Raw genomic sequence first — 14334 nt, 5'->3', positions numbered from 1 at the left:
CAAACACAGAAATATAACAATATAGACAAAAATATTTCACTCTATTACAAAAGAAAATCCTGAGACGAGACTATTGCCAAGATATTTTTTCAAGTCCCACCCTCATCTCAACCATTTCCAGTTAACAGCCCACGCACACAGCCCTCTCCCCTCTCATTCATGTGAATACTTTTGTCAGACTCAGTTCCTGCGCTTGCAGCTCTTGTAAATTTTTACGTTTTCCTCACTTTAAATTACCAATAAAAGAAGACTTCAGTCAGTCATTTTCCAACCCGATATATCCTAACACAGGGTCATGGGGGTCTGCTGGAGCCAATCCCAGCCAACACAGGGCACAAGGCAGGAACAAACCCCAGGCAGGGCACCAGCCCACCACACAGCACACACACACCAAGCACACACTAGGGACAATTTAGGATCGCCAATGCACCTATCCTGCATGTCTTTGGCCTGTGGGAGGAAACCGGAGTACCCGGAGGAAACCCACACAGACACGGGGAGAACATGCAAACTCCATGCAGGGAGGACCCGGGAAGCGAACCCAGGTCTCCTAAAAGACGACTTATTATGTCCAAATCTTATTGAAGAATTTCATCCCGAAGGGTTATCAACAGAAGAAATGAGTACACGGGTAATTCTAGCACCGAGAAACGACGAAGCCAAACGAATTAATGCCAAAATTGTCAAGGACAAGATTAGTTGTATTCAAAATTGGTCGAACAATTCTAATATGTACAATTTTAACAGACGACAAGAAAGATATTGTGGTACATCTTCCGTGGAAAACATTAGACACCAAAGGAGATCTTGATCCACCATTTGTATTAAAACGTTTACAGTTTCCCGTTAGAATAGCTTTTGCGATGACAATTAACAAATCACAGGGACAAAAATTCGAAAAAGTCGGTTTATTTATTAGAGAGAAAGAAACGATATTCACTCACGGGCAGTTAAACATTTCATTGTCACAATGTAATTCCAAACACGTTATCAAAATTAAATGCAATCTTGAAGAAAATTTAATTCCAAATGTTGTTTTTACTTAAGTGTTACAGTAAAAGTGTAAGTTTAAAAAGCATTTGCGTGTTAATTTCAACGCCAAACACAACGAAAACGTATAACGCAACGAATACCTCTAATGCAACATGAAACATAATTTCCTTTCAATTTGTTATGTTTTACTATGGTTAACTACTCACTGTAATGTAAAATAGTTAGTTCTATTATGCATATGTAACAGTTGCCATGAAAATAACAATGTGTTTAAATTGTACATCCGCTTCCCCATACGCAAGCGGCAGAGCCGCAAAGTGACTAGCACGTAGTGCCTGCCCAGGGGTTGGCGAGTGAAGCGAGCAGGGGACAGAGCCCCCTAGTATTATTAAAGCAAGAAAAAAAAAAAACAGTACAGATTTTAATGAGAACATAGAAAACATGTTTAATTAAGAAAAGACATGTGCAGGTTAGGTGGATTGGCGATTCTAAAATTGGCCCTAGTGTGTGCTTGGTGTGTGGGTGTGTTTGTGTCTGTCCTGCGGTGGGTTGGCACCCTGCCCGGGATTGGTTCCTGCCTTGTGCCCTGTGTTGGCTGGGATTGGCTCCAGCAGACCCCCGTGACCCTGTGTTCGGATTCAGTGAGTTGGACAATGGATGGATGTATAAAAGACCATTTATAAATCAAGAATGAAACACTACATTCAGTAACAGCCTCAAACTACTACAGTCCAATACAAAAAACCTAGTGCTTAATTAATCTCATTATAATTCACCAAAATCTTCGAAAACTACAATGATGCTTAAAATATTTACTCTCAATATTAAAATAACTTGACAGACTTGGAGAAGATGTTAAGCTGTAAAGCTGAATACTGTATTGTTTCACTCCACATCACCGATTCGGTGGCCCAGAACTTCATATGTACCACCTACCCACTTCATCCGTCAGGTCTCACGTGTTAGACGTATTGAAAAAGCTTTCATTTGTTATTTGCAAGCAGCTTTGGATAAAATCAAGAGACAAAAAAAAAAAAAATTCAAAGAAGAGCACAAGTATTCATCCATCCGATTTCAGAACCTATTTTTATCCTTTGTATGAATGCCAAGAAGCAGACACACGAGAAGCTACAGATGCGAGCCACAACACAATTCTGAACCTGGCACCAATGCAGGGCAAGCTTAAAAACAAAGCCACATTCACTCACAAACTCTGGGCAAGTTCAAAGGGATTCATTAGGCTAAAACGCCTCCAATTCAGAAATGGTAAGAAACCAGGCTGCCCTAAGGAGAGTGAAAAAAACAAAGTAAACACAGAGCACAAGCAGAGACGTCTTCACACACACACACACACGCAGTGGACTCTTAAGCAGTCATCCAGCAGTGCTACTCACTGCCCTGGCAGAATCTTTGATTTTAAAGATTCCCAATTTTCATTCCAGACACACAGCAAATTTCCATTCCTACTAAATGACCTAATGTCACACTCACTAAAAGGCAGCACGGCCTTGTGTTTGTGGTATTAGAACTTAAACCACAGTGTTGCCAGTTCAGCTCCAAACTTCAATTTATTTTGGGTGAGTCATTCAACATGCCGGCGCCTTAACGGTAAAATATACAATAAAAAACAGTACAATATCTCTGAAAATGCACACCAAACAAGGATTTTTTTTTCAGTAGCTTGCTATGTAGCCTTGACAAAGTCACTCGGTTCTTCAGTTTTTCAGCACTTAAAACACATTTGGATGATGTTCAATACACAATGGAAGTGCAAGTATATAAACTGATGATTTTCATTTTTGGGATTTCTTAAAAGCTAGCTTTGTGGATCTTCTTTCACCCTCTTGATCAACAAGAGAAGCAGGACAGCATGACCCGTGACTTGAGAGGAGCACTTGACGGCTGATTTAAACTTCACACAGAGGTGAATTTCAGAATCTCACACACAGAGTCGAAAGTAGAGCTATACACATTTAGTTCAATGATGTCTTTTGCAAGAATAATTTACATGTTAAATGCAAATCGGAAATAAGCTGACTGTAACAAAGCATAGTAAGCAAAAAAAAAAAAAAGGGAATACAGAAATAATGATTGAGCATTTTGCCCATATTGGCATGCTATACTGTATTAATAAAACCGTGTATGGAAATTCATCATGTGCTGTTCATTTTATTTTTTGCAAAAAAAGCCAAGATCCCCCATAAAGAGGCAGGTTACACTAAATCTCAAACAGATGCTTAAAAAGTGACAAGCTGGACTTTCTTTAGATTGTAGCAGTACAACAGTTACTTCTGGATTCCCCCAGACCGTTGTGCAGTTTGTGCTGAAATCTTTCACCATGCAAAAAATATTTCTGGACATTAAAAATAAAAAATGCACAAATACAAAATCATCAATAATGATGTCCAAGGTAGCAAACAATGAACTTGTAACACCGGTACTTTAAAAATCTGTCTGTTTTGCATACCTACCTAGTCTTACTACATATGAATGGTTTGAGGTAAAAGGTTAATCCCAAGTTCAATTCTACTTCACCACATGTACTAATCATACTTCCCTGTTATTATAATACCATCATAAGTGAAATGACATACGTAGTTCTCCAAGGAAAGTGAAATGTTTCCCACTAAAGTGCAGATATCCAAAACGCTTAAATTTAACGTCACCTAATCCTAGCAGGCACAGTAGTTTTAGTCCAAACACGCAGTGAATATTCCGTTTGTTTAGGTGTACCAAGCTAGCAAAGCTTGCTAAGATTAGGAATGAGAGAATCAGGAGGTGCAGTTAACGTTGGAGAACTCTCTAAGAACATAGGCATGTCATGAGAACAGAGGGAAACAATGTGGGGAAAAGAACCGCGGATAATTAAGGAGCTGGGATGGAGTAGAAAAGGATGACCAAGCAGAAAGTGGATGGAGTGTGTGAAGGAGGACCTAAGAGAGAAAGTGGCAATGGTGAAGGCTGGTCAATTATACTGCCACTACATGCAAGTAGGAAAAGCTTTAGAAGACTACGTTTTCAGGAAAATCTACAATAAAAATATAACTACATTATCTTGGGAATACCCATCTTTATTTTTCCTTTCCAAAATGAGACACTTCTGCCTAAATGATCACAAAATAAATACTCGAGTATAACTTTAAATGTGTGGCTCACAACACCAGAACACACTGTAGCTGAAACCGATTGGTGCAGTACACAACAAAACATATGAGTGCCAAGTCAAATGTGTCAATGATGGCTTTTTGTTATGCCAGGCAATAGCAAACAAATAACATGCAAATGACTTTCCTTCTGACTTCCCACACTTTAACTTGAGGCATATACAAAGCCAAAAGCATCCAAAAAACTCTTGAAAGACCTTTAGTTTTTCAGCCTATTTATTGAATTTTAAAGTCATCAAGTATTATCCTAAATTCAAGCATGGAAGCTTTGTAGACCCCGAGCCTCCGACATAATACAAAACACATTGATGATGGCATGTAAGGTAGATGCAAACATTCTTATCACAAATTTTATATTACATTCACAAGACTTCGGTCAAAAACAAGTTACCTTGACCTAACACAATGATGCCAGAGACCATCAATTGTACAAGTACCTGAAGTTGTGTCCCTATATCAACAGCTCTATATCAGAGTCTCAGCCTGGTCAACCACAGTGGAGATGCAATGTGATGGACAGCATGATAATGCAACATGGAGCAATTCAATGTGGGGCCTGCAATGCCAAACCCATTTACATGAATTGGAAAAAAGTGTGAAAACCTTTCACCTCTAGAACAGCAGAATCATTTTTCCAGTGACGTAACTGTGTGAAGTTTTGAATGTCCCATTTTGCTATGGCAGAATAGTAAAGGGACAAAACATTGAATTCAGAAAACTGTCAATGAGGCAAAATTATCAGTGCTGAATGGAAAATTACCTTGTAACAGCCAGCTACCCCTGTTAAGGGATGAGCCTGTGGTGTCCTGAATAATGAACTGTCGGGCAGACTGCAGTTTGTGAGGCTGAAGGACTGTGTTTCTGATATGGATGTGAACAACACAACACAGGAGCACCACAAAGAGCAGTCCTGTTTCCTTCTGTCTTGACCCTGTACACCTCATACTATAAATATAACACCAGGTCATGTTACTTTCAGAAATTCTTAGATGATTCTGCACTTATGGGGTGTGCCAATAAGAGGGATGACACAGGGGACAGGACTAAGGTGGAGAACTTTGTTGGTGCAAAGAGAACTGTCTGCAACTTCACATCAACAAAACCAAGAAACTGCTCATTGACTGTAGCTGCACCAAAAAGCCCCTACGCCCAGTCACTATTCAGGGAGTGGATGTTGAGGTAGCGCACTGCTACGAATACTTGGAGGTCCACATCGGTCATTAGCTGGACTGGTCTCAGAATAGAGGAATTAGAAAAGAAAGGGCACTGCATGTTCTTTAATGGTAGGAGACTGAGCTCCTTTAATGTGGGTGTTGTAACAACATCATCACATCTTATACAACAATGTGATGGTCTGTGTTATATTCTAGGCTGTGGTCTGCTGGGCTGATAACATCACTTCAACAGAGGATCACCGAATCAACAAACGTATTAAAGAGGCAGGCTCAGTTAAGGGACACGTTCTGGACCCCATAGAGGTCATAGCAAAGGAGAGAATTCAAACAAAACTGAGGGTCATTATAAATAATGCTGTACATCCTCTCTATGACACACTAACACTGAGAACTTTAAGCCAAGGATTTATCATCCGCGTTTATCTCCATGAATACTGCCTCCCACTTCCCCTGCCTCCACATTCTGCGGTCTGCGGCACTCTCAAAGTCGGCATTCATACAGCTGAAATAACCATTCGGCACGTCCCTAAGACAGAGCCCTCCATGGCTGCAAACTGCGTTTCAACGCCTTTCGCCCACCATCTAAACCAACTCGGACTATTTCCCCCACACATGTGCAGATCGATTCTTTGGAAATGTTGCAACATGATAAATGTCTAACCAAACACCCAGAAAAAAGCAGACGGACAGTCTGGGACACCACAACCCAAGTTTTCCTGACCGCAGTACGAGCTGTGACGGGACAGACTCGAGGAGCTTGTCATCGGTGACGTTTACCCTGATCACGTGCACGGCTTCCCGACATACACAAAGCACGTGGCCGATTCTGTCTACATTACCTCTCAGGGTTAATCGAGATGTTCACCCGACGACGGATCCCTAGTCTTCTCCTATCACAGAACGACTTTGCTTAACGGGTTCTCAAGGATTCATTCGCGACCCCCTCGGACTGTTTGCGGCCAGTAACCCGCAGCTTTGCGCATGCGCTCTGCCTTCGGCCCCCTCAGTGCCGTTTACGCACTTCCATACTTGACTGCGCCGGGCGGACATTATGTTTTAAAGTTGCAGATCACTGACTCGAGGACTTGCATATCGCAATCACAACAACAGGCGGTAGCGGTCAGCTCAGGTCAGGTGGCACCGCACGAGTTTAGTCCTGCCCAAAGTCGAGCGGGGCGGTGCGGGGGACAAATACACGCAGAACGCGCATGACGTCTGGAGCGGCTCAGCATTGAACAGAAGAACATGAACACAAATCTCGAGCAAGGAGTACACACAAGCAAAGAGCTTTAAATCAGCTCAGTGTGAACGCACCTGCGTTAAGGAGAACAGTGGAAAGGGCATCATCGGCAATAAAGGAAATGTTAGCCTATATTTTCTTTTAGCGCTTTTATCTCTGTAACTTGCGCATTGCCGCTAAAAAAACACCACAGGAGGGATTTGACGTGGCGAATGGGATGCCGAGTCGTGACACTTTCAGGACAGATGGAAGCTTGGAACTAGGCCACTGTAATCCACTGCCTGCGGTCTGGCTATCCCGCACAGTCTGTCGTTAATTTTGAAAATAACGGACAAACCTGGCCATTTGGAACAGAAGGGGTCGTAATAATGTGCATGTTTTACTAATCTGGTACGAATGGTACTGTTTACCTCGGTGAGGTATTCTACACTTAAAAATCGGACAGAAAGCTTAATAAATCTGTGCGGACTGCTTCAGTCACTGACAGCTCAAAATAATTAGTTAAGAATTGTGACACACAAGAGTAAACCTTTCAGTCCATCAAGCTCGTTTGTTTTGCTAACTACTAAATTGTCCCATTACCACATAACAGTATGGTTTCATATTTCCACTTACGGGGTCGGTGGCAGGCAGCCCACGCATTTTTTTAATATACATCTGGGTAAAAGTTAAGCTATGGAGCCTGTTGCACTACACCGTCTCCTAATGTCATCGCTGACCGGATGCCGTTGGCTAGGGTCAAGGTGGGCTCAGGAGAGGACAGGGTGCTAGTGCATCACTCCTACTTATACAAAGGTTCATTATCTTTAAAGTATTTTACCGTATTAAACCTATTTCTTAGGCATGTTACTGCACATGTAATTCCATATATACACACCTCAGTTTCTTACACCTACATTTGTAAAACTGCCCCGAGAAATGTGGATCACGCGACAGGAGCTGATAAAACTGGCAACTCCACAACGCGTGAATGCCCAGCATCAGCAAAACTGTTTCCAACTTGATTTTTTCAGTGTGTGTGTGTGTAATAATCAGGCTTTCTAACAGTCCCTTTGCCGGCAGCATCTTATCCTGACGGCACCCCGTGGGCAGCGCGTCAATCCTAAATACATTTTCGCCGGGTTTATTTGCACGCCCATTCGCGCGGACAAGTGTCACTCGACTGTCCCAACTGCGCCGCTTCCAAGTCCCGGAAGCTTTCCTCGCACTGCCCCCCTTGGCGACCAACAAGCACACGAGCCACTGGGTGAAAAATCGCGACCGCGGCCCCTTTAATAACGCTTCGTTTCCGCCTTACCGTCTACTCAATCCCACGAAGGCTCCGTCTCATTTTTGCCGTCTCTTGTGTGTTTACAAAGCTCCCCCCAAAAAAGAAAGTGGCCAGCTCCAGCCAAACGGTGCTCTCGGGATAATCCACAGACGCCTGCGGGCCGTGCCCTGGTTTCCTTTTGCCCAGCTTCTTTTTTACTGCCTTGTGCCCCGTTTTACGAAATGTCTGTCTGCAGCCGTGACTGACTGCTCGCTCCCCCACTCTCTCTCTCTCTCTTTCGCTCACTCACTCACTCACCCGCCCTCCCTCTCTCTCTCTCTCTGTTTGGGAGTAACTTGGTTGAGCACGCTTCTCTCTCTCTCTCGGTTTCCTTTTTTGCTTCGCTGAGATCCACTGAAAGAGATTGATGGCCGCGCTCCAAGTCGATTGCGAGACACCACCAGCAGACAGACAGCGAGCACACGGAGAGCCCTCAGCGGGGCTCCTGCTTAAAGGGCCAGTCAGCTTGAAAAAGTCAAGCGAGTGCTGTGCTTGCCGGGGGGCTGTGCGTTTTCGATGGAAGCCGCCAAGTGTTCCTTAACTTTTCATCTGTAATGTAATTTCCTTTGTAACTCTAGGTTAATGTACTGTTTTTCATTTAATAAGTACCGTTTCTATGGAGCTATGAAAAAGATGAAATCTATCTCTGCTTCTCGAGACCGAAACAAAAAAAAATCATTTTTGTGCGTCATCGCTTTTCGGTTCCTAATTATGCAAAACACTTCTTGTTACTTATTTCAGTATTGTGAAACAAAAATTAAATTCACCATTATTAGGAAGTAATGTAATTTTTTTCGTCAGCATCATAATTACTTGGGGGGGGTCGACTGAGAAAGAAAATGTGCTCAGCATGGATTACAGTTTATCAAGTCCTCATAATTATCATCATACTGGTTTTTCAAATTAGTTCATGTTGGGTTTTGTTCTCAATCAAATATTATGACACTTCTTCTGAGATGGCTTATATCTAGCAATGACCACTGGGAGATGGAGCCCATTCTTGCAACCTTATGTACCACATGAACACTAATAGTTTGGACAAATGAAATAAATTTGCAAATAAATAAAACTGATATGAAATGTATAATAAATCTTATAAATTTATTTGAAAAAGTGCCATTTAGAACAAGGCAAAAACATTAACAAAAGGACCCATTCTTAACATTTTAGTGATGAGAAAATATAGTTTCCTAGTAGAATTTAGTTAATAGTGAAAACTATAAACACCAATGTAGGTAAGGAGTCTCAAAAGATAAAAACATCATCCATTTCTAAAATGTAAAGCAATCCAAATGCCACATGTAATTCCATCTAATTAAACCAAGAAACTGTACCACATAACCTCAAACAATACATACAACATGTACACAACTAGTGTTCAAAACTTTGGACTCTCCCTGGAATATTAATATTTTTGATGAAAATTGATGTTTTATTTTATGGCATCATAAAATTGATTTACACATATACCCCAAGTGTTTGCTTTATTGAGTGGAGTAACAGGTTTCAGCTAAGCTAACACCATGATTAAGGTTTCTCTAATAACCAGTTAGCATATAAATATGACAAGCTAAGAGAGTTAACTGCCAGGGCACTGGAGTAAAGGCTGCTGAAAATGAGGCTTTGCAATTATAGGTGAATAATAAATTACAAATCAGTCATTTCAAGTAGTAAAAGCCATTTGCAAAATATGTAATCACTTGGCAGTATTTATAAATCAATTTAATGGTATGTTGATAAAAAAAGTACCAATTTTTTTTTTTACAAAAACCAGAACATGTCTGGGTGATTCCAAATTTCTGAACGGTAGTGTAAGTCATATATTAGCACTTAACTGCTACACCACAATCTAATTTGGTTATCAAGACAGTTCAAATTATTAATTTTCTTAGTATATTTTCCCCGCTAAATGGGAGGAAGTGTTAAATATTCTAAAAATGAAAGAGGCCGCATCACAAGTGCCCTTTATGATACAATCACAGTTACGAGGTGACAGAGTTGCTGTGGAATATCTGCAGTAAAATGGCAAGTTACTAAATCAACAAAGTTGTGTTGTGCTGTTTAATTACTGAAAATCTGTAAGTCATAATGAAAGCAAAATGTGCATGTGCGTTTGGAATACAGTATATTGAATTCAAGATACTCGTAAATTTCCTGGATCCACATCTGTATGAAATCAATAGAGATCAATTACAACTTCTTGTGAAAGACTGTCCGTCTGTGTGTTGTGAAATTAATTACTTTTTATTGATTACATATTGTTGTCTAATTAAATTACTTTTTCCCCCAACTATTGATTTTTTTTTAATAAACAGAAGCTATTCTTTGGCCCAGGTTCTGCATTCGTCAGTATGTCAGTATTTAAATTTCTAATTCTTTGCCACAGTCCATACAGCTGTAGAAAAGAAACTGCGTCATCAGAGCCATCGTCTCAATGTTGTTTGGCGGTTTAATAATACTGATTATGCAGTTAACATCCTTTAAGTATAATGGAGCAAATCTTTTTTTGGATTATTTAAACATTAGTATTTTCCTACGCTGGGTGTAAGCCCCTCAGAGTTGTTCAAGAAAACTTAAAAACTCCACAAAGAACAAAATAAAAACAGGAAAATATGACTTTATGTGACTTTAATTTTCCAGATGCACAAGGTGCAACCTTCTTCACAAAAGCTAAGAACACAGAGAACTGAGAGGTGCAATTCCTGCTGCTGACCGGCTGGATGACTGAGTAAACCATTTCATTCGACGGTACTAAAATGTACTGTGTATAGAAATGCCTGGATTACACCATCTTGGAAAACAGATTTTATTTAAACACAACATAAGATAAAGGTTGGTATTTTTATAAAATCCATCTATAATTAGGATTTAAAAATTAATTTCTGGACAAAAGAAATGGAAAAATGTGATATAAATCCTCAACCAAAGAAGAAAAAGTGAGAACATTAGTTAAGTTTATGCCCTGATAATAAGTAATATGGAGAAGCAAAGGAAGGACAACAGAATACAAGATCTTCTCTGACAGAGCTATGGTAAGACGTGCCAGGCATGCACAGGCAGAATAATTAACTTAGACAGAGATGGAGCTTAATAAGCATATCAAAGAGAGGTGACGATATGGACTTACGGACAAGAAAGTTAGAGAGAAAATGATTAAATGGATTCAGGAGGGAAGGATTTGCACACCTGAGGCTATGAAGAAGTAAGAGGCCTGTCTCACAGAACTGTTGTCAGAAAAATAATCAAATTAGAAAAAATTAGAAATTAGAAAAATAATCAAAGTCATTTGTTGTTAGGGCCCAAGAGATGAACCATCATTTTAGTTTGGGTAAGGACTATAGTAAAGTCTTGCCTCAAAAATATGGCTGATTTTTATTTTCTGTTGGCTGCTTACTCTAAAGAGGAAGAACACTTTTTTTTCTATAAAGTGAATATGACATTCAGCCTGCCTCTTCATAACTATGGTCAACAGTACAAAGACAAAGAACGTTTTTTTTCTGGTGTGGTCCAGTTCTTTGCAATTTTTTGGTGCAACCAAGCAGAAGGCCCCTTGGTGTAAATGCACATTGACATTACAGTTACAGCTGAAAATCCAAGAGTACTACTGTACATGGCTTTTTGAATTTGTGCGTCCAGAAGAGAGCTGGAATAAACCACCAAAAGAAAAAAAAAGACAACTAAGATGTCTTCCACAGTAATTTCATGTAGGATTTAAAACAACCAGTTTCATCTAATCAGGATTAAAATTCATCAGGAGCTTTCAGATGCAGTATGTACTAACGTTGTTGATATAAAACTGCCTGCACATTCCTTTTCACATAATTACAAATCATTTTAGTGACAAGTGTTAGACCCCCCGTGGGTGGGATTCCAGTCTCTCTAAGCATATCCTATTTGTGAATGCATAAGTTTAAAGCCATTAAGAATGTGCAGTTACTCACTTGTGGTACAAAATTACCTGTGCTTGGAAAAGTGCTAATGTAAGTCTGCCCGCAAGGCTTCATCAGTATTAATAGGTTTTCTGTCTCTCTTAAGGGCGGAGTGGTGGCTCTGAGGCTAGGGATCTGAACCAGCAACCAGAAGATTGCCAGTTTGAATCCTGTAAAGGCCAGAAGTGACTCTGCTCCGATGGGTCATTGAGCAAGACCCTTAACCTGTAATTGCTTTGTCCTGGGTGTGAAGTTAATCTGCATCCAGCGCAGAAAGCAGGTCCTCCAATTTCCGTTTGCGGCAGGATTGGAACTCCAGCTACCATTAAAAACCTCACACTGTTCTAGTGTGGTGCTGAGGTGTCACCCACTGCACTCGGGTCCCAATCCAGGTGTTTCATCATTGTGGTGGGTGCGGCAATCCGCTATCAGCGCATGCTCCTAACCTCTCGCTCTCTCTCTTATAAATCCATTTTCCTAAGGTCATGGCAAGCATAAGGTCCATACCAGGAGCAGTCCCTAGGCAGGGTGCCAGGGTGAACACACACACAAACAACCACGCTAGAGCCAGTTGACCTAACCTTCAAGTTTTTGGACTCTGGAAGGACACAAGAGCACCCAGGGGAAAGCAGCGGTGACATAAGGAGAATGCGCACACTTCATGCAAGAAGCAACAAGGACGTGAACCCTGCTGTCCTTGTTGCAAGGCAGCAGCACTCTTGACTGTCAAACCAGTCCCACGCATTGCTAGAACAATCTCACTGCCGTGGAGTTTTTCCAAGGTTAATTTCCATGTGCTTTGTTATACATCTGAATAACCTTGCGTTGCACTTTCATATCATTGTGCTTTGAATTGCACACAGTAAAATGCTTTGTAATGATGTGCCCTGGGAAAGCCACAGACTATACAAAATACTGAGAGACTGGAATATTTCTGACAAAAACCATTGGGATAATCCAGACAAAAAGTCAATGCAAATCACGATATTTGCCCAAAAAATGTTTCCTTCATTTTTTAGACTTCAACCATCCATCCATTTTCGATAACCTGCTTATCCAAGGCAGAGCCTATCCCATTAAGCATCAGGTGCAAGGCATGACCAAGACCAGAGCAGGGCGCCAGTCCATTGCAGGGTATACATCTCAACCATCATCATTTAGAAGAGAATATCCATAAAGGAGCCACAAATGATCTTTATTTTATATAGCACCTTTCAACAGTGAATGTCATCCTAATCATTTTTTTTACCTTGCCAGGTATAAAGAAAAAAAAATTCAAAGTCCCGCTCCCCTGCTAAATTGGTCCTTTTTTAAAGTGAAAGGGCACATCCGTTATCCAACAAAGGTAAAGCTGAAAATTCAGCCCACAGATACACAGAGATGTCACACAGTCTTTAACCATACACTCCCAAATCCTCTGTTTCAAATAATAGGTTTCAATTGGCTAACTGTACAGTTCAGAAAGTTTTATGAATAATCTTCCTGATATGACCTATACATTACTTAAACCAAGCCAAGGCTTAACTTGTCCCTGCAGCTAAGATAAACATCAAAAGAAATTTTCCTGCTAGGACACTCTGTTCTGATTCAGTGGGGAAAAATGATTAAATGGCTTTAAAAAGAAACCCGTGATTGTATGATGATCCTTAATTTGTCACAAGGCAGGACATATAAAAATGTAATAATTTCTGGGATCTGCCAGACTTTTGAAAAAAAATTCTCATTAAAATAAAAGATATCAGCCTGACAAATTCCTAAATAATCATATTACGGGAACTTTTAAAATTAGCACATTTCTACACTCTGTACCCATCCAACAACTCATGCCCCTAATGTGATGGGTACCTATTTAGAAAGCCTTTTGACTACAACTTTACAACTGTGCTGACTTATCTGAAGGCAAAGTGTTCCTCAGCTCCATCAAATAATAAAAGACATAAGGCACTGTAAAACTACTAATATCCATCCATTCCATCCAACCTGCTGAATCCGAACAGGGGTCTGCTGGAGCCAATCCCAGTCAACACAGGGCGCAAGGCAGGGACCAATCCCGGGCAGGGCGCCAACCCATCCTTGATTTAAAATATGGAAATAAGGAGATATAAATAAAATATAAAATATAAAATGAAATATAAAATAAGGAGAAATCATCCCCACAGATATCAGTGGTTCACTTTCTAGCTACTGAATATTCCATTTTGCATGCTTGTAAAGAAAGATGCAAAAGTAATGTTTATTTTCACCAAACAAATCTTGGAAATGATATTGTCATCAGTTATCGCAGACATCCCTCTTTCCCAGAGATATTAAGACACTATAACTGAGTTCTATGAAATTCAAGATTCAGCTTGTAGACACATTTTAGGAAATCAGAGAGGGTCACCCACACTCTCTACAAACTGTACTGGCGCTCTGTAGTTGGGTTTCTGATATAAAGCATTTCTAACAAACCTCAAAGCACACCATTTTGATGTTACACTATTGCTAATACCAAACAATGCCCTGTGGGTTCACCACCATATAA

At 40.4% G+C, this 14334-nt stretch overlaps 1 protein-coding gene across 1 annotated transcript in view; it reads right to left on the bottom strand.

Moving 5' to 3' along the window:
- The window catches only part of ncor2 (nuclear receptor corepressor 2), a 299537-nt gene extending 291394 nt beyond the window's left edge, over positions 1–8143 (bottom strand). Inside the window, 1 exon segment of the mRNA XM_051921547.1 lies at positions 7870–8143. The gene's annotated coding sequence lies outside the window, so the exon portion shown is untranslated.
- Between the last annotated feature and the right edge of the window lie 6191 nt (positions 8144–14334).

The sequence above is a fragment of the Erpetoichthys calabaricus genome, chromosome 18 (assembly GCF_900747795.2).
Source record: "Erpetoichthys calabaricus chromosome 18, fErpCal1.3, whole genome shotgun sequence".
Lineage (NCBI taxonomy): Eukaryota > Metazoa > Chordata > Cladistia > Polypteriformes > Polypteridae > Erpetoichthys > Erpetoichthys calabaricus.
This window is presented reverse-complemented; position numbering and strand designations above follow the sequence as displayed.